The following is a 22,565-nucleotide window of genomic DNA, read 5'->3' as shown; positions in this document are numbered from 1 at the left end:
GTGACAAATAAATTCAAGGGATTAGATCTGAGAGACAGAGTGCCTGAAAAACTATGGTCAGAGGTTCATGACATTGTACAGGAGGCAGTGATCAAGATGATCCCCAAGAAAAAGAAATGCAAAGAGGCAAAATGATTTTTCAAGGAGGATTTATAAATAGATGAGAAAGAAGAGAAGCTAAAAGCAAAAGAGAAAAGGAAAGATATAGCTATCTGAATGCATAGATCCAAAGAATAGCAAGGAGAGATTATAAAATCATTTCTAAGTGATCAATACAAAGATACAGAGAAAAACAACAGAATGGGAAAGACTAGAGATCTCTTCAAGAAAATTAGAGATACCAAGGGGACAGTTCATGCAAAGATGGGCACAATAAAGGACAGAAATAGTATGGACCTAACAGAAGCAAAGATATTAAGAAGAGGTGGCAAGAATAAACAGAAGAACTATACGGAAAAGATCTTTATGACCCAGCTATCCACAATGGTGTGATTCCTCACCTAGAGCCAGATATCCTGGAATGCAAAGTCATGTGGGCCTCAGGAAGCATCACTATGAACAAAGCTAGTGGAGATGATGTAATTCCAGCTGAGCTATTTCAAATCCAAAAACATGATGCTGTTAAAATGCCTCGCTCAATATGCCAGCAAATTTGGGAAACTCAGCAGTGGCCAGAGGACTGGAAAAGGTCAGTTTTCATTACAATTTCAAAGAAAGGGGTAGCAAATAATGTTCAAACTACCACACAATCGCACTCATCTCACACGCTAGCAAAGGAATACTCAAAATTCTCCAAGTCAGGCTGCAACAGTATGTGAACCGTGAACTTCCAGTTGTTAGAGCTGGTTTTAGAAAAGGCAGAGGAACCAGAGATCAAATTCCCAACATCCACTGGATCATTGAAAATGCAAGAGAGTTCCAGAAAAACATCTACTTCTGCTTTATTGACTACACCAAAGCCTTTGACTGTGTGGATCACAACACACTGTGGAAAATTCTTCGAGATGGGAATACCAGACCACCTGACCTGCCTCCTGAGAAATCTGTATGCAGGTCAAGAAGCAACAGTTAGCACTAGACATGGAACAAAAGGCTGGTTCCAAATCGAGAAAGGAGTACGTCAAGGCTGTGTATTGTCACCCTACTTATTTAACTTACATGCAGAGTGCATCATGAGAAAGGCCGGGCTGGATGAAGCACTAGCTGGAATCAAGACTGCTGTGATAAATATCAATAACCTCAGATGCAGATGACACCACCCTTATGGCAGAAAGCAAAGAAGAACTAAAGAGCCTCTTGATGGAAGTGAAAGAGGAGAGTGAAAATGTCTTAAAACTCAACATTTAGAAAACTAAGATCATAGCATTCGGTCCCATCACTTCATGGCAAGTAGAAAGGGAAACAATGGAAACGGTGAGAGACTTTGTTTTGTCAGGCTCCAAAATCACTGCAGATGGTGATTGCAGCCATGAAATTAAAAGATGCTAGCTATGACCAACCTAGACAGCACATTAAAAAGCTAGACATTACTTTACCAACAAAGGTCCATCTAGTCAAAGCTATGGTTTTTCCAGTAGTCAAGTGTGGATGTGAGAGTTGAACTATAAAGAAAGCTGAGCCCTGAAGAATTGATGCTTCGGAACTGCAATGTTGGAGAAGACTCTTGAGAGTCCCTTGGACAGCAAGGAGATCCAACCAGACCATCTTGAGATCAGTTTGGGTGTTCATTGCAAGGACTGATGTTGAAGCTGAAACTCCAATACTTTGGCCACCTGATGCAAAGAGCTGACTCATTTGAAAAGACCCTGATGCTGGGAAAGATTGTGGGCAGTAAGAAAAAGGGACTGCAGAGGGTGCGATGGTTGGATGGCATCACTGACTCAATGGATATGAGTTTGGGTAAACTCCGGGAGTTGGTGATGGACAGGGAGGCCTGGCGTGCTGCAGTCCATGGTGTCGCAAAGAGTCAGACACAGCTGAGTGACTGAACTAAACTGAATTCTTTCCAGGAAATAAAAATCTACAGTCAAAGTACTTCTTATGGTAAAAAATGAAGTAGATTTTGACAATGAATTAAGTTTAACTGTTGGTGTGAATAGATTTCTCAGCATAGACAAAGATCAATTTCTTCCTTTTGATCAAGAGGAAATTTGAATCAAGCAATCTGTGTTAAAAAATGTTCAAACATCTCTCTCCTTGCTTTTGATGCCCTTTTCTGTTTTATTTAAAACTGCTTACACTAGGATTTTGTTACTGCTAATTAGTGTTCTGCTCATATTGATCTTTTTTAGATAGTATTTTATTTCACCTGTTAAAGGCCTTATTCAGGTCTTTATGCTCCCAGGGTTGCTATAATGCAAGTTTGAAAGACTGGGCATCTTTTATGAGTCATTATCCCTTTTTCCTTTTCTTTGCTCAATATAATACAATCATATTTATTAGTGAATTACATGTATACATTCTTATTAGGATACTAATTATGGCAATTTTTAGCACTTATTAGAGATGAAAAACAAGTGCTTCAATTTAAAAATATAGACATTTATTTAATCATTGAAAGTGAAAGTGCAAATGAAGTCGCTCAGTTGTGTCCAACTCTTTGCGATCCCATGGACTGTAGTCTACCAGGCTTCTCTATTCATGGGATTTTTCCAGGCAAGAGTACTGGAGTGGGTTGCCGTTTCCTTCTCCAGGGGATCTTCCTGACCCAGGGATTGAACCCAGGTCTCCTGCATTGCAGGTAGACACTTTAACCTCTGAGCCACCAGGAAAGCACCTGTAATTTAATCATTACAAAGGATTAAATCAGTAGTACAAATGTGCATGAACAATCTTTGAAGCTCTGTGATTTAAAAGTTTTATTTTTAGGTATTTTTTAATACTGTATTTTTAGGTATTTTTAAATTTTTATTTATTTTTATATTTTATTTATTTTTAGGTATTTTTAATAGGTTTTTTTTAATATTGTAAAAGGTAATGTAATGTTTGAATGAGGATATTTTCTTCAATTCAAAGAAGAAAACTCATTTTTGGAATCTACTCAATAGTTAATATGTGATACAATGAATATCCACAAATTAAATATCTTATAGGAAAGAAAAAAAAATTCCAAGTAGGTCAGGAATTGTTCATGAAGTTCTCAACATGCCATCATATTTGGAAAACTCAGCAGTGGCCACAAGAATGGAAAAGGTCGGTTTCCATTCCAATCCCAAAGAAAGGTAAAGCCAAAGTATGTTCAAACTATTGTACAACTGCACTCGTTCCACACAATAGCAAATTAATGCTCAAAAGTCTCCAAGTTAGGCTTCAACAGTCCATGAACTGATAGCTTCCAGATGTTCAAGCTGGATTTAGAAAAGGCAGAAGAACCAGAGATCAAATTTTGCCAATATCCACGGGAACATAGAAAAAGCAAAAAAATTCCAGAAAAGCGTCTATTTCTGCTCCATTGACCAGGCCAAAAGCCTTTGACTGTGTGGATCGTAACAAACTCTGGAAAATTCTTAAAGAGGTGGGACTACCAGACCACTTTGCCTGCCTTCTGAGAAATCTGTAGGCAAGTCAAGAAACAACAGTTAGAACTGAACATGGACCAAAAAACTGGTTCCAAATTGGGAAAGGAGTACACCAAGGCTGCATATTGTCACCGTGCTTATTTAACTTATATACAGAGTACATCATGTGAAATGCTGGCCTGGCTGAAGCACAAGTTGAAATCAAGATTGCTGGGAGAAATGTCGATGACATCAGATACGTAAATGACACCACCTTTATGGCAGAAAGCAAAGAGCAACTAAAGAGCTTCTTGTTGAAAGTGAAAGAGGAAGTAAAAAAAGCTGGCTTAAAACTCAGCATTCAAAAAATGAAGATCATAGTATCTGGTCCCATCACTTCATGGAAAATAGGAAACAATGGAAACAGTGACAGACTTTATTTTTTTAGGCTCCAAAATCACTGCAGGGTGGTGACTGTAAACATGAAATTAAAAGATGCTTGCTCCTTGGAGGAAAAGCTATGACACACCTAGACAGCATATTAAAAAGCAGAGACATTAGTTTGCCAACTATGGTCCATCTAGTCAAAGCTATGATTTTTCCATTAATCATGTATGGATGTGAGAGTTCGACTATAAAGAAAGCTGAGCACTAAATAATTGATGCCTTGGAACTGATTCAATTTGCTGTACAGCAAAACTAACACAACATTGTGAATCAACTATACTCCAATAATTTGTTTTTTTAAAAGAAGATCACATCACAGTTACAAAATAACTACATTTTTTCCTAAATGTGAAGGCTTTTATTAGCCCCAAATCATTCTTCTTGTTTTCTGGACAAAGATGATCAAGATATCTGATGCTGAACTTCCCCGTTAGTTAACAGTATCTAATCCAAAAGAATGAAAGGCAATGCCAAAATGCCAAAAGAAAGGCAATGCTAAGGAAAGTTCAAACTACCACACAAATACACTCATCTCACATGTTAGCAAAGCAATGCTCAAAATTCTCCAAGTCAGGCTGCAACAGTATGTGAACTGTGAACTTCCAGTTGTTCAAGCTGGATTTATAAAAGGCAGAGGAACCAGAGATCAAATTCCCAACATCCACTGGATCATCAAAAAAACAAGAGAGTTCCAGAAAAACATCTACTTCTGCTTTAATGACTACACCAAAGCCTTTGACTGTGTGGATCACAACACACTGTGGAAAATTCTTCAAGAGATGGGAATACCAGACCACCTGACCTGCCTCCTGAGAAATCTGTATGCAGGTCAAGAAGCAACAGCTAGAACTAGACATGGAACAAAAGGCTGGTTCCAAATCGAGAAAGGAGTATGTCAAGGCTGTGTATTGTCACCCTACTTATTTAACTTATATGCAGAGTGCATCATGAGAAAGGCCGGGCTGGATGAAGCACTAGCTGGAATCAAGACTGCTGTGATAAATATCAATAACCTCAGATGCAGATGACACCACCCTTATGGCAGAAAGCAAAGAAGAACTAAAGAGCCTCTTGATGGAAGTGAAAGAGGAGAGTGAAAATATTGTCTTAAAACTCAACATTTAGAAAACTAAGATCATGGCATTCGGTCCCATCACTTCATGGCAAATAGATAGGGAAACAATGGAAACAGTGAGAGACTCATTTTGGGGGGCTCCAAAATCACTGCAGATGGTGATTGCAGCCATGAAATTAAAAGATGCTTGCTCCTTGGAAGAAAAGCTATGACCAACCTAGACAGCCCATTAAAAAAGAGAGATATTACTTTCCCAACAAAGGTTCATCTAGTCAAAGCTATGGTCTTTCCAGTAGTCAAGTGTGGATGTAAGAGTTGGACTATAAAGAAAGTTGAGCACTGAAGAATTGATGCTTTTGAACTGTGGTGTTGGAGAAGACTCTTGAGATCCCCTTGGACTGCAAGGAGATCAAATTAGTCCATCCTAAAGGAAATCAGTCCTAATATTCATTGGAAGGACTGATGTTGAAGCTGAAATTCCAATACTTTGGCCACCTGATTTGAAGAACTGACTCATTTGAAAAGACCCTGATGCTGGGAAAGATTGAAGGTGAGAGAAGAAGGGGACGACAGAGGATGAGATGGTTGGATGGCATCACTGACTCAATGGACATGAGTTTGAGTGAGCTCCGGGAGTTGGTGATGAACAGGGAAGCCTGGTGTTTTTCAGCCCATGGGGTTGCAAAGAGTCGGACATGACTGAGCTACTGAACTGAACTGAGGTAATCCAAAACAGATTCTTGTTTTTCAAATTCCTCCTTAGAACATTATAAGGTCCTCCATGTAAATGCTATCTGACAGCTTTCTCTGATGTGAACTTTTTCCTCATACCCCAAACTAAATCAATCTAACTTTGACTACATGTGTATTCCTGGTGGGATTGGATAGTTTTAAGCACAAAAGTGATGATGTTATAATTTATATTTTAGAGGTCGTCCTGGTTGTTGTGTTATCTGTAGGCTTGCACAAGGCAGAAAAAGGGAAACAAATTAGAAAACTAATGCAAGAGTTCAAAGGAGAGACAATATGGCTTTGACAACATTGTTAGTGCAGAGGCTTGGGAAGATATTTGCTACTGATTTGCATATGAATATACCTAGAGAAGTATCAAATATGACCCCAAAATACTGGGCAAACACTGCTTTGAGAAAATATTGCCACTGACTGAAATTGAGAAACCAAAAAAGATAAGCACATTTAGAGGGGCATTTTGCTTTGGACCCAGAAAATTTGAGATATACAAAGGTGAAGTTATTGAGTATTTGATGTAATATAGGAGTCTAGACTTCAGGAGAGAGTTTGGGCTGGAGATGTAAGTTGATGAGTTATCCCAGTATAGATGGTTCAAAGCCAAGAGATTGAAAAGGATCAATAAGGGAGTGGCAGATTTTTTCTTTTATTTGAATTTTCCAAATTGGTGTGCTGTATTTTTATTACCCTGATGAGATTTGTCTTTGCATGATGTCAGTGTTGTGGTCTCCATAAGACATAGTGAGTTTTCAGAATACCTAACACTGATTAAGGTCATGAAATAGCTTTTAAATGTCCAGGGTATTTGTTTAGAATTTTTAAAAGGCAAAAATCCAAAACCCAACTTCATAATATTCATATTTTTACTTTCATCTTAATATTTAGGTTTATACATTATTCTAACAATAACTATTCAACTAAGTAATACTAGAGCTATCACTGGAAAAAGTCTAGGATGGGAGAAAAATTAATTCAGTTTTGAAGTCATATTTTCACCTATTGTTGCAATATTCAATTTTGAAGTCATATTTTCACCTATTGCTGAAATTAATGAAATAGTCAAATGTTTTCTTCAATTTTTGACATGATAATATGCATTTTAATCATTCTAAACTACAGATCATTTCTCAGAATATACTGATATTGACTGATAAAAATTAAGCTTCTAAAATTTCTAATTTTTCTTTTGTAGTTAGTTGCTTAATTTTAACAGAATCAGGTTTTATTTTGACAGATGTCTGCCATGTAAATTTGCTAAATGTGAATTGGGGCCTAGGAAAATGCTGAATTCCAATAATTTACACTAGATACAAGTAGTAATCATCTTTGTTGCCTTCTGGATAGTCTAATTCTACCATTCCATCTATTGGGTCTGTAAGTTTTATCCAGGTATTTACTCTAGTATTTTATTCTAATTTAAGAGTGTGTGTGTGCTTAGTCATGTCTAACTCTTTGTAACCCCATGGACTGTAGCTCATAAGGGTCTTCTGTCCATGGAATTTTTCAGGCAAGAATACTGGAGCATATTGCCACTTTCTACTCCAGGATATCTTCCTCACCAGGGGGATTGAACCTGTGTCTCTTGTGTGTCCTGCATCGGCAGGTGTATTCTTTACCACTGTGCCTCCTGGGCAGTTCAAGATTAAGTGAGGCAAAACCAAAACAATGTTGTAAAGTTAAAAAATAAAAAAAAGATTAAGTGAGGCTTCTTTAAAATAGTATTTCCCTAACTTGCAAAATATTGATGCATCCACATTTAGGATAAAATAAAATAAATTATTTAATATCTAAAGACTTGATTGCATGGCTATGGGATTTATTTACAATTCTCATATGTCACTGAAATCTTTTGGAATGGTATTTAAACTAAAAATTGAGTATATAAGAAACAGAGTTAGGATTTACTCTGTGCCTTGCAGGTAGTGAGGATTGTTTCTTTTTATTTCACTCACACCTCTTAACAACAGAGAGATACTTTCATTATTTTACTTAAAGAAACTGAGTTCCATAAAATGAAGGCAATTTGTTCAAGGTCAACCTAAGACACAACAAATATTTAAATAAAAAGTAGCCCAATTAAAAGTCAATTCCATTTACATTTAAGGCCTGCTTCAACTTGTCAAGCTTATATGTTTTGTAAATGGCTTCATTGATAAGCCTAGGATGGGTTTTTGTTCCCCTCCTTCCCACCCCCGCCCCCAACACATTTTTAAAGAAACTAGCTTTTCACCAATTCAGTCAAGAGGCCTTTACTGAGTGACTATCCCATTTGGTTAGGTGCTGGTAATGTCAAATGGGCTTCCCAGGTAGCACTAGTGGTAAAGAATCCACCTGCCAGTGCAGGAGATACAATAATGTGGGTTCAATCCCTGGGTTGGGAAGATCCCCTGGAGAAGAAAATGGCAATCTACTCCAATGTTCTTGCCTGGGAAATCCCATGGACGGAGGAGCCTGGCAGGGAACAGTTGGGGTTGCAAAGACTCGGAAATGACCAGTACACACACACACACAATGTCAAACAAAATAAAACATCATCCCTAGTTTTAAAAAAGCACAACTACAGGAGAGAGACCTTGTAATTCAATAATACACAATGCAGTACATAAAGTTGTGCATAGAATTGTACTCTGGGATCAGAAACAGGATAACTAAGTTAAACTCCAAAGCAGTGGGGGAGATTCAGAAAGAACATGAGTCAGTTCAATGTTTAGAAGTCATCCAGATAAAGAAATGAATATAGAGTCATTACATTCAGGAGAAACAGTGCATGTGAAAACAAGCGTGTGAAGCATTTGACGGAGGGTCTCATTTGGGCAGCTGTGGGTCATTTGCAAGCCTGAGGCATACATAACCATCAGAGGAGCAGCCATGACATTTCAGATACAGGCATGGGCTAGATGATGAAGAGCTTGGGTACTAAGCAACAGGCTATAAATATGTACTTATATTTTCTATGGAACTGAAATTTAAAGAATGAAAATGCATGATATTTAGAATTGTAAAAAGCTGACTAAAGCAAACCCTGTGTCAAGAGCAGAGCTTTCAATGATTTATTGAGATGCCACATGCTAAATTGTTTTGCAACTTCTACTTGCACCTTTATGGAGTAGTGTCTGTACTGGGAAAATAAAAATTACTGTAGTGAAATATATTTGGGTTGTTCGGTTGCCTTGGTTGTAGATAAAATTTTGATTAATAGTCAGATCCATATTCAGAATTAGAATTATTATTTCACAGCATCAGCTAACCTCTATAGAGGTTTTCAGGGACAATAATTTTAAAACTAAATAAATATATTTGTTTGTTTTTATAGCTGCTTTCTATGTTTTTTTTTGTGCTGAGGAGACATGCTACCTTGTATGAGTTCATGGGTGTGATTACAGGAATAGAAAATGTCATATGTAATTTTTATAGAAAATCATGTCATACTAATATTAGAGAATTCATGAGAATATATCTAAGTGAAACAGAGGTTAGAATAGTCCTAGAATAAGAAATTTGAGTAATGTCTATCTGAATGTATTATCTATGACCCTTTGCAAAATAAACTGAGGTGGTAAAAGAAAAAAAATAAAAAAATAAAGAAGTGGAAACACAAAGGGCTCAAGGTCACAAGAAATTTAGTGAAAAGTCTAGATCTCAGCTCTAAGTAATGGATTTATTATTTTTTTCCCACTGCATCTTAGTTTGATTTCTGGGTACCTTACCTAGACATTGTTTTTTCAGGTAATGAATAAGACTTCAATAGTCATATGTCAAATATAGGTACTGACGAAGAATAATTTTATGCACTGGAAGGAACAAGTCTCACAGTGTTTCCAAATGCCTAAAATCTTCTTTTACTCAGTTTTAAAGTATTCTTATTAACAATGGTATCTTAAAGACATTATTAAATGATAAAGTATGTATATATTTCTTTTTTACTATATAACTTTTATAGAACTAACAGTCCTACTATAGAACTAACAGTTCACTAGTACATATCTTCATACACAGAAGACTGTTAGTTGATTAATTTTGGTAGTGAAATCTCAGAATAATCATAGTTTATTTAGTTTTTCCAAAATGATAACTGATATTGAAACAAAAGGAATACATAAAATTTGCTAGGAGAAATCACAAGTTGGTTTGCTCTTCTCAAGATAGTTGGTATTTCATTTTTAGTTGTAGAAAACCTTACAAATTTAATTGTGTAGACATTTTAAGATAAATACTAGGTCTCTATTTCCTTCTTTAAATTTTTGATGAATAATCTGGGTAAATCCTACTGAAATAAAATAATTACAAAAAAAATTTACCCTGAAGGAAACAATTAGAAAAAAATACTAAATGAACATTTTATAAGGATAATTAAAATGCATCTATTTTCCCTTTGAAAGGAGCATCATCTCATAATTGCAGTTATTCAGACTTCAGTTCAGTTTAGTCACTCAGTCGTGTCCGACTCTTTGCGACCCCATGAATCGCAGCAGCCAGGCCTCCCTGTCCATCACCAACTCCCGGAGTTCACTCAAACTCATGTCCATCGAGTCGGTGATGCCATCCAGCCATCTCATCCTCTGTCGTCCCCTTCTCCTCCTGCCCCCAATCCCTCCCAGCATCAGGGTCTTTTCCAACGAGTCAGCTTTTCACATGAGGTGGCCGAAGTATTGGAATTTCAGCTTTAGCATCATTCCTTCCAAAGAACACCCAGGACTGATCTCCTTTAGAATGGACTGGTTAATGATTATTAATAAATGGTTTTTTCTTCCTTTCCTTTTTGTTGTAAGAAGTATGACTATTTTGTACTTGGGTTTAAAATTTTTTAATCATTTTTAAAAAATATTATAGTGTATGAAAACATAAATTGGCCTCACTGAGACAGAGTGGAAATAGGTACTAATCTAAGTAACTTTGGCTATGGATAAAATACGTAAGACTAAAGGCAAAAGGAATTATACACAATAAGTTGCACTGTACTCTAGTTGATATAGTGTTTTTTCCCACAGGGATTCAAGTTAAGAATTCTGAAACCATTATATATGTACACTGGAACTGAGTAAATCTCTACATGTCTAGTGGGTAGTTGGAACCAGATTTCTCACTGTTGGATTGAAAGTTGCAGAAATAAGATGAGGAGGCTAGAATAATATAAACTCACGTTCACATCATACAAATTATTGCATATAGAAACATTTAGAGATATGTTATATACAAAGATCAGTATATACACACATACTTTGTTCTCTGTCATCTGAGTAAGTGTAGGAGTATTGACATCCCTTTAGCAATAAACACATGTGGCACTCAGATAGGTTTCTAAAACCACTCTCCAGTAAAACGATCTAGACATCCTTGAGAAATAGTTGTTTTTAGGACTGAGGAAGGGAGATACAAGATGAGCTGGGAACAAAGTAATAGTGCCAGATAGCAAAGACATCCAAAAAAAAACAAACCCACATTTGACTCCATACTGATATTAATGGAGGACTGATAATGATTCAATAAATAGATGATTGTGGGAGAAAAGACAAACCTTCCATATGGAATTCCATATAATTTATGTGGATAATCTGCTCTGAAGAAGGGAAAGCATAACTCCCCACTTCTCAAACATAGACTTTGCATAGTGACTTTCTTCTGAAGTTTTCATAGGGATAAAATAGGGAGTAATTCACAGACATGAAACTTTCCAAACACTACACAGCCTGTGATCAAAGTCTAGATTAATAGTGAAAATCATGTTGATATATAAGCCCCTGATATGATAAAATGACACTGATGCTTTATCTCTGTGCTCTTCCTCCCCAAACCCCATAACTTCAGTCTAATTGTGAGAAATACATCAGACAAATTCCCATTGGCAGACATTCTGCAAAATATGTGACCAGCAAACTTCATGGTGGTCAGTCACCAAAAACGGGTAAAGTCTGACAAACTCACAGTTAAGAGACGCCAAACGAAACACAACTACAGTAAGAAAATGATCTAAAAATTTTAAATTTTGCTTAGTAGTAATGCAACAATATTCATTCACTAATTGTGACAATGTTACCTTAGTAATATAAGTTTTAACAAGAAGAGACTAAATGTTAAATATATGAAAACACTATATTACCTCCACAGTTTTTTTTTTTAAACTAAAATATCTCTAAAACTTTTATTAAAAATGCGATCATCTAAGATGGAGGGGCAACACAGGAGTAGGGGAAAAGAAGTTGTTATAGAATTATATGAAATCACGTGTATGAAATTTTAAAAATTGTAAAACATTATGAATTTAAAGAATCTTATATTGAATTCAGAAAAGAAGTAAAAAAAATGATAATCTAGCAACCTAAAATCCTATCAGACTTATAGAAAGTGAACATGTTTCACTTGAGCAATGATAATTATGCCTGTAATAATGATAGCAAATATTTATTTAAAATTTTATGTGCCAGCAATAGTTCTAAGTGATTTGAATATATCCTTCTTGTTCATTTCTGAAAAACATTATAAATATAATTTTATATATGACATTTATGATAGTGTCTAATTTGATATAGTGTCAAATTTTTCCCAAGATTTTGGTCTTGATTACTCTTTTCTTCTCCCACCTCAGTAAAATTGAGCAGTGATTATGATTCCCCAAGAACTAAACCATCATTTACATCTAAGACATCATTTCAGAATCTAACCCTTTCCTGAAATGCAAGTTAGTATTTACAGCTATCCATGGGAGTTTTTTTCATTAATATATTCCCCAAATCTTAAGATTTCCTTGTAGAAGGCTAAAATTAAATTAATTTTCTTCTTCCATATTCCCTGCTCCAAATCTGTTTGCTAATTTTTTTTTTTTTTTTGCTCCCACTGTGTATGAACACTGATTTACACCCAATCACAACTTTTGCATCAGGTTTCTTCCTCATTTTTTCTCCCTCCAAAAAACTCATACATGTTATCACTGTTTATAACTTTCTAAACTACCCCATGGTATTGCTGCCTCTGCACCCATTTCATTGGCCAAGATGCCTGCAGGAACCTTTAATTCCAGCTTCTCTCACAAACACCTGCCCTAAAAAGAACACTCAGAGTAACTAGCAGAAGTTTACCTTATGCGCCTGTTAGATAAGATCCCAATGGAAATAAAAGCCACTCAGTGGTGTCTGACTCCCTGCAACCCCATGGACTACATAGTCTATGAAATTCTCCAGGCCAGAATACTGGAGTAGGTAGCCATTCCCTTCTCCAGGGGATCTTTCCAATCCAGGGATCAAACCCTGGTATCCCACTTCACAGGCCAATTCTTTACCCACTGAGCCACCAGGGAAGCAGAGTTTGCCAAAACCTTGCTTTTTTAAACGGACTCCAAAGCACTCTATCCACATTCCACCCTTTACTCCTAGTAAAGGCATGTACCCCAGGTACTGCCTTTCTCTCTATGTGCATTTTGCCTTGCCCTCCCCTCCCACTATGGTTTCGGAAGGCATTTCAGGTGCTTCTTCCAGAACCTGGGAGTAAAAAACTGCCTTATCTTATTTTCTTTTGTGGTCTGTTATTGAAACAGGGTACACCATCCAGCACCCTATACTCAGCATATATCAGCATGAATTTAGCAAATTCATAAGTCACTGATGCCCATTGTTTTTACTTTTATCCTCTCTTGTCAATCTTTGGTAGTCATTTTGAAAGGTTATTGCTGAACCAGGAAAGACGCCAGGATTCTTGGCCTCCAGAGGTCAAGAATTCAATCCAGGGCCAAAGACAAGGCTTGATCAAACAGGGCTTTTGTGTAATAAGGTTTTATTAAAGTATAACAGAGATAGAGAAAGTATCTGACATAGACATCAGAAGGGGGCAGAAAGAGTGCCCCCTCGCCAGTGTTAGCAATGGAGTTATATACTTTTTAAAATTAGTTATTACAATGAATCAAAAGAATGTCTGGAGGTTGTAAATATCTTCCTAGAGCCACTCCCATAATTTACATTTTAAGATAACAGGATTAGCCAGGTTTTTGCCAGAAACTGTCCTCAAGCAGAATGCGCTATTGTTATATAATTCTTAGTACAGAGTTTAAACTGAGTTGCTTGTTGTGTAATCATCAGTTCCAGGCTTGGTCAGTTTGAGGTTTTATGTGATAAGACCAAGAAATGTAGAGGAAGTTTGTTCTTTCCTCCTCCTTGAGAACCCCAGACCCCTCTCCCCTTGGGGACCCCCGGATTTCTTATCAACCTGCCTAGGAATTGACCCTCTAAATTTCTTAGTTCAAGTCTGTGGTTTCCACCTTCCAATTTATCTTCCACAGCTCCAGCATTTAACATTTTAAAACAAACATTAGCACCTCAGCAGATACCTCAGCAGGATTAAAAGCTTTGATATTTCCGTAATGCCTGAAATCCAAACTCAGCATACTTTATTAGCTGCTTTAAATTTGTTTTCAAAAAGTCTTTGGTGAGATTTCATTATGAGTTAGATTGTGTTCCCCAAAAAGATATGCACAAGTCCTAATTCTAGTACCTGTGAATGTGACATTATTTGCAAAAAGGGTCTTCGGTGATATAATCAAATTCAGGTTGACTGTTATTATATTAGGATGGGCCCCAAATCCAATAACAGGTGTCCTTAAAAGGATAAAGATATTGGAAAATATAAATGGAGAGGACATAGAGGGATGAAAGTCATGTGATGTCAGAGGCAGAGACGGAAATGATGCAGCTACAGGTCAAGAAGTGCCAGAAGCTAAAGGAGACAGGAAGGATTCTTCTCTAGAGCTTCAAAGCGAGAAATGATTCCAGTCTTCAAGTGTCCAGAAATGTCAGAGAATGCCTTTCTTTTGTTTTTAACCACCAATATAGCTGCACTTTGTTAAGGCAGCCCTAGAAAGTTAATAGAGAGTCCTTCCTTTTCCCAAACCATACTGTGTGCTCTACATGCCTTTGATGTTGGTTGCCTGATAAAAATGTCTGCCTTCCCATTCTCCACAGCATACTCAGTTATTAATCCTTGACAAACTCCCTTCACCATTTCAGGTGAAATTATTTGGTTGTATCTGTGTTTCTTGGAAACATGTATAATCATTTACTAAAACAATTAAAAATATTTGCTTGTTCATGTATTTCACTGTTGAACTGTAATTTTCCCTAGGAAATATTTCATTCCTAGTGAAACTGCCAGATGGCATTTTGAGGGGCTCCAAGAAGATCTGGTTCTTTATGTCTCAGCACAGAAATAATTCAGTGAGAGGTTAAGTGATAGATAAGAAGCAGTTTACTAACATCAGATATGAGGGTCGCACACAGGCATGCCAGAGGGAGTGGCTCCAAGAACTTAATGGGATACAGTTTTATAACCAAAGGAAAAGTGGAGAGGGAGAAAAGACCACTTTCTTCCTCATTCTTAAGTAGACATCAAGCTTCCATCATCAGCACCCTGTTCAGGTTGGGCAGGAGTTTTCTTGTCCCTATAAGGGCTAGCCGGGACTGTCATGACACTATGGAAATAGTATATTATATCTTAGTACAATGAAGTTCTTTCACTTTGAAATGTTGCCTTTCTATACTTTTTATTTTTTAATGTATGCAGAGCATATGTCCTAGGGATCATTAACTACTGAGCTCACTGGGCAAGGCAAGGGTCTCATGACAACGTTATTCTATCGTTTTGGAGTATGTCTCATGCTTCCACTGCATGGTTTTATTGCTGAGCAAGACTGCTTGTATTTGTTGTTAAGCAATCCTGTTTTCTTGAGTGATCATTAACTTACAGGTGTCTCTCATACATTTTTTCTTTGCTTACAATCCCCTAATGGGATTACCTATTTAATTACCTACTTTTTTCCTTTACATTGTCTCTGTCACTAACACCTAGGTAAGTATCTGACACAAAATACTATCCAATAATTTTTATTAAATGATTTAATGAATGGCATTTTCCATGTGTTCAAATGCATTATATGGGCTGACCATATACACAGATACTTAATTAACACTTTTAAATAAATACTCACATGTGACTTAAGAACATATTCTAGAAGATTAAAGATAATTGAGGTAGTAGAAAATTTTATAATATTAAATTTTGAAATTTAATATTAAATTTAACATTTGGAGCATCAACTATATCATCTCATTAAAATTAAAGCCTTTTTTAATAATGAAATCAATAATTTTCTCATTTAACTTAAAATAGCATATGTTTATATGAATAATATTTAACTTATTGGAATTGTCAAGGGAAATAAAAAGCTTTCCAATCTAAATAAGATACATTAACATCTAACTGTATACAGATGTTCAGAGAAGCCACAGAAAGATAATTGCACTTTGTTACCAATTTAGCAATCTTTCCTGCTCTAATTAAAGGAGGAAATAAATTATCTTGGGAAGAAATTGCTCATAACATTAACAGTACAAATGCTAATTTAAATTATTTAGATATATAGTTTATTCTGTACCACATTAAAGGATCGTCACAAGTTTAGAAATAGTCTAAATATGTTTAAGAAAGTCACACACAAAAGGTAAATATTTTGTACTATTGATATTAAAGGGAAAATAAAACAAGAAAGAAGCAAATTATATAAAAATTTTAAGCTATCTCCTATTCCTAATCTAAAGAATGAGAAAAAGAATGAAACACAGAACAGGGACACAATTTGTCAAATGTTTCATCAACAAGAATAGAAAGTGATACAAGGACATTCTTGAGATAATCAATGAAATGTCAGCCATGGGAGGAGCCTGGCTAGTCTCACTGCTACAGTGTACAATTGATTGCTCAGGACTCTGTGGGGAATTGCTCAGCATAAGAGGAATACAAATTAGATCTCTCCACAGTTCAGACATGTGCAAAGCCCTCTCTCACATGAAGGAAAAGCTGTGAATTTGAAAATATCTTTGAGCTTATTATTTCATCCTCTGCCTGCACAATATAGTGAAACAGGGTAACATTCCCAGCACCTGGAGTAGGTAAATAAAACGAGAACAGTGGGTGGTGGTTAGAGAATAAATAAGAGTGATGAGAGAGACACTGGTAAACAGTGCAGATGGGGATATGAATCACCAGAATTTTAGGAAAATAAACAGTAATTGGAAGAGAATGCAGAACTCTAATGTGAGTTTAATGTTTACAGATCCTGTTGTTTTCCCTCTAGCCTAAAAGTTAGATGGAAAGACCAATAAAAAATAATTGGCATTCCTGCTTGGCTGTTCCTTTTACTCGGGTAAACTATAGAAATAAATATTAGAGAAGGTTTGCGATGAGCTGATTCTCTTGGTGCATTAAAGACACTGATGTCCCATCAAGAGCTCTGACACAACTTATAACTGAAAGCAATTTGGATTGTTGGAAAAGGTGTGGTGACCCAGGGAGGCAGCTGGAATTCACGAATGCCACCAATGGCATCCTGCACACACTTAAGGGAGTTTTGTTTCTCCAAAACTAACACTGATGTTAATAATGTTAGAGAAATTGAGGTAAGTTTTATCTTAAATTTTTAAATGGCTTTGACCCATATATGCACATTTCCTCTATGTGTGATTTAGGATAGTAACAGATTTGAACATTAATTCTGTGATTAATTGGCTGTGACCCTAGTCAACTAACTTTGTGGAATTTGATGTCTTTATTGACAAAACAAGAATGTTAAAACCCTGCCTCATACCTGCATTTGCTTAAGTGAGGTGACATTTGTAAAGATAGTATCCTGTCATTTTTATTTATTCACTGAGTTGTGTCCGACTCTTGCAACCCCATGGACTATAACACTCCAGGCTCCTCTTTCCATGGAATTTCTCAGGCAAGAATACTGGAGTGGGTTGCCATTTCCTTCTCCAGGGGCTCTTCCTGACTCAGGGATAGAACCCCCAACTCAACTCCTGCATTGCAGGCAGATTCTTTACAACTGTGTCACCTGGGAAGACCATAATAATTCTAAGTCCTATAGTAATCTTTCTAAATACCAGTGCTCTAATTCATTAAGATATACCTTCTCTATCTACTTCTCAAATTGTTTCTAATGATATATCTTTTTTTTTATAAAAAAAGTTGAAAAAGCAACTTTTCATTTAACAACTCTATATACTGTGTTTCTTTTAATTTCTTCTATTGACTTTCATTCTTTCCACACTTTTACTTTAATTTGCTATTTATTTTTCTAAATTCTAAGGAGAATTCTTGGTTCATTGATTTTCAGTCCTGAGTCAGTCATTTTATTATATGTTTTAAAGAGATTATCTATTAAGATTACCTAATTGAATCAGTTGAGGTTTGACATGAAATATTTTTTATTAACATCATTTCACAGTGTTATTTAAAGCCCACTATGATTTGTTCCTTGACACATGAATTAACTAGGAGTGTATTGCTTAATTTCTAAGCATTAAATATTTTCTACGGTTTTTTGTTGTTGTTGTTACTGGGTTCTAGTTTAATTCTACTGCAAAGGCACACTCTGTATGCTTTATATCCTTTGTAATTGATTGAGAAAATAAAATTTAATGGACAGTAATTTTCAATCTGACTTCTCAACAGAAGAAAACAAAACAGAACACTTTTAAAATGCTGAATGAAAATAAACTCTCATCCCAAAACTCTAGTTCCAGTGCAAATACCCTTCAGAGAAATGATGCTTTTGAACTGTGGTGTTGGAGAAGACTCTTGAGAGAGTCTCTTGGACTGCAAGGAGATCAGACCAGTCAATGCTAAAGGAAATCAATCCTAAGTAGTCATTGGAAGGACTGATGCTGAAGCTCCAATACTTTGGCCACCTGATGCGAAGAACTGACTCATTAGAAAAGACCCTGATACTGGGAAAAAACTGAAGGCAGGAGGAGAAGGGGATGACAGAGGATGAGAGGTTGGATGGCCTCCCTGACTTGATGGACATGAGTTTGAGCAAGTTCTGGGAGCTGGTGATAGACAGAGAAGCCTGGCATGCTGCAGTCCATGGGGTCAGAAAGAGTTGGACATGACTGAGTGACTGAACTGAACTGAAAGACCCACACTGAAGAAAATTCTAGACAGAGTACTGTAGGTAGAAGAATCAATGCTTTTCAGACTGTCTGATTCATTAAAAGTTGCGAGTTTTCTTAATGTTCCTGTTGGACCAGTATCTGGAATTTGTTTAAAGAGTAGCAAGGCTCTACAATGCTTCCTTTTATGTTTTATTATTTACAAACTATTAGAAACAGATCAACAAGATGGTGACTTGTTAATAGGCTTGCATCTGAATGATATCACTGAGTAGAGCCTCCCATGATGCCCTTGTTTAATAGCTTTGGCAATCATATTTCTTTCTCTAAACTTAATTTTTTCATAAGATAATAAAAAGTTTTGTATAAGCAATATAATCAATGCATGCTTCTTTTCACAATTATCAGTGATTTCATGTTTTCTTTTTTAATGTAGAATTTTCCAGTGGTTCACACTTAATCCCCTTTTCTCTGTAGTCTTCTATGCTTCCTTTCTTTTTCCAAAAAAAAGAATGCTGAATTTTCAATGGTACATATTTAATATTCTTTACTATGATATTTTTTAATGATGTCTTTCATTTACTTTTTGGATCCCAAGGGGATAGATCACAGGAAGAGTGATGTTGAAACCCTGTTCATATTGCTCCCTTAGTGATCAAGGGAAAACATTCCGTATTTAATAGTTCCATCGCAGACACACCAATCCTGAACCATAACTGGAAAATTATAGACCAAGATATTGAAGAAAGACTTTTTCCTTTGTGTTTTTTTCTAGTACTTCTTTCTATTTCACAGTAAATGTAGTTTGCTCTGAAAAAAAAAAAAAGATTGGTTTGAACATACAAATAGACTAACATCATTTTCTACTTTTTGTTGCTTTATATTAGTTAGATTTTCTTCCAAAAATCAAAATTATTCCAGATACTTTAAACAGAAAGACCTTTAATCTAGGAATTTTACAAAATAATTGGAAAGGCTGCATGAGCAAAAATCAGGAAGTCACTACTGAACCTATTGGTTACGGGATAAGAAAGTCAGGATGAAAATGCCACCCTAAATCTGCAGTTGCCTTAAGCACTCAGAAAGGTGTTGACTGAAGGAGATACCTATGCCCTCGTAGGTTTTTCTTGCTGAATAAAAGAATAAAACATCAGTCAGATGGTCTTGGCTTCCTTTCTGCCTTCTATGTCTTCTAAGTTCATAAAATCAGTAACAGCTAATCTGCATCTTGAATATCTAGCAAGAGATGCTGGAAAATTAGTTTTTAGACATAGAGCAAGGCATATAGGAGAAGCAAATGGATATTGAGAATTAAGAAAGCATATTCAACATGATGAAAATGTCTCAATTTTAATAAGGAACACTTTTCAAAAGCGTTGTTAGTTTTGCTTTTCCATTTTGGAAGATAAGAGTATATTTAATGGTGATGATATCTCTGTTTTATTAATTGCCAGTAAAAACATTGACCAAAATATTGCCTTGGATACACATTGGATTTTGATCTGAATATCTGGTACATTTTTATTATATCCTGGGTGCATATCATTGATTCATGTTCTCCTCTGAAGTTAGAGGCTTCTGATGAATTTTATGTTTTGAGTTATACATAGTACTGTTACCATCCTCATGCAAACAACTAATGACTCTAAATTTACATATATTGACATTTGAAATAACCAATCATATTCCTATCCTGGCTGCATGTTTTTCTTTTCCAAGGTATGTATATATATATATATTTTTTTTTTTTTTCTGAAAATCCAAGCAGTAGTTTTATAGACAATAAGAGAGGGTCTATGTCATTCACTGTCTTACTTTATTATTTTCCTTAAAGTCCATATTGCCAGTTTTACAGCAATTATTGGGATAACCTAATGGATTTAATAGCTAAAAATATGGAAGGATAGAGTACCTGACTTGGAGAACAGATTGCCCATCATGCTTGATAATGATGTGAACCATCATGGTTGATAATGATGTGAACCATGCCTAAAAGCCTACATTATTAACTGGTCTCTTTGACTTTTCTAGATAGAAAATCTTTCTCCATCTCAGCCTTTCAAGGGTTCATTTTGATCTGGGCTTCAATAATGGAAAGCAGCATAGGATCAGGCTCAATTTCCCATAGTATAACTTCACCTGAGTCTTTCATCACAGTTCTGTACTTTTCCCATCTCTATGAACTCTGAGAAGGGAATTGGGATAAGAGGCTAGCTTTTAACTGACTTTGCTAATTTATAAATTGTTCATAATTATACATTGCTTAATAATATCTCATTAGCATGTTTGTCATATGAACAATGTTATAATAATATTAGAAAGGAAACAAAAAAGGAAATAACATTCTTTTCCTAACTTATAAGCACCATAATAGGCAAGGAATATTATTTGAAACACTTCATTTTACTCACTATATTCCCTTTATATATTCCTTATCACGTTGACTTTCTTTCCTACACTAATGATAAATGACAGGGAAAGGTAGTAATAGAAATCTGACAATGACTGTGAATGTGCATATCAACCTGGACAGAAAGTAATGTGAAGTGACTGAATTAGGATTGTAATGAGGATGGTATAAATTAATATGATTTTCTAGCTTTGTTTAAAGAGATGGATTTTGCACCATTCCTAGCTTATTATAATTTTTGTCATAAAAATGATTCACTGAATAGCAATGCCTAAAACACACCTTGTTTTTGAATTATACTTCTATTGCATATTGCCACATCTTCAAGTTTAAAATAAAGAATCTGATTGACCTGCAAATATTCCTGCATCATTCAAACAATTGAGAAGAAATATCCTGGCACAAAATACCAGCTTAAATATTTGCTTTAAAATTTTTTCATTCTTTTTAAAAATTAAATTTAATTGAAATGATCTGAAGTATAATTTTCCACCTACTTTTCTAAATCCATTTTAAAATACACACTGCCAAGTCCCTGTAATTTCTAAGAAGTATAAATATATAGTATTTTTCCACATGTTTGACAGAAGATGTCTTGTGATTTTTGATATTTGGAAAGATGAGAGAGAAGACCTTGTGAAACAGATATATCAAATTATAGTCAGAGTTTTATAGATATTTAACCTTCTTCCTGTTTAGGCTCCTAGTTGCTATGGTGATGAAAAGTGCTGAATCCTTTAAGGCTTACTGGAACAATGAGATGAGGTTATTTTCTAATTTGTGTAAAAATCATAAGACTTATACTTTAAAGCAAAGCTAAGGAAATTAAATAACTTCTACTAGCTATGGAAGAAGAGGTCCCAATATAAAAATATATACTATAGAAGCAATGATAGGATGCTATTAAACTGTCATATTGAAAAGATAATATGAATTATTAAAAAATCAGAAAATAGAGAAATGAATAAACTTATGTTGATGTAACCACCTTCCCATCCAATGTAGTCTTCAAATGAGTGGGAGCAAATAGTGGAAAAGCCAATGAAGTAGTGCTTTATAAGTTGAGGCTCTAGAACCAAATTTTAACATCAAAATAAAAAATAGCTGAGTCATAAATGTGGTTCACTAAGTTCTCTTTCTTGAACTCATAATTACCATAGCTAAAAATAACTAAGTTGAAGTAATATAATTTAATGCTTCAGTGGCATGAAGATGTATGTTCACCAACAGTCAGCCAAAAAAGAAAAAGAAAAAGAAAAAAAATCAAACAACAAAAATAATAAAAATCAGTTGCTGATGCCTACCACAGAATGGGCTGAAACTGTATGCTCTAGACCTTCTCAGATCTTAGCATAAATTCTTTGTCTTGATACTGAAGAGTGAGAATAAAACATTTCTTCACAGAGATTTTCCTAAATGAGCAGCTGTAGTCATTATCATTTTCATAATAAAAA

Source organism: Bos javanicus, chromosome 17, assembly GCF_032452875.1.
Source record: "Bos javanicus breed banteng chromosome 17, ARS-OSU_banteng_1.0, whole genome shotgun sequence".
NCBI lineage: Eukaryota > Metazoa > Chordata > Mammalia > Artiodactyla > Bovidae > Bos > Bos javanicus.
This window is presented reverse-complemented; position numbering follows the sequence as displayed.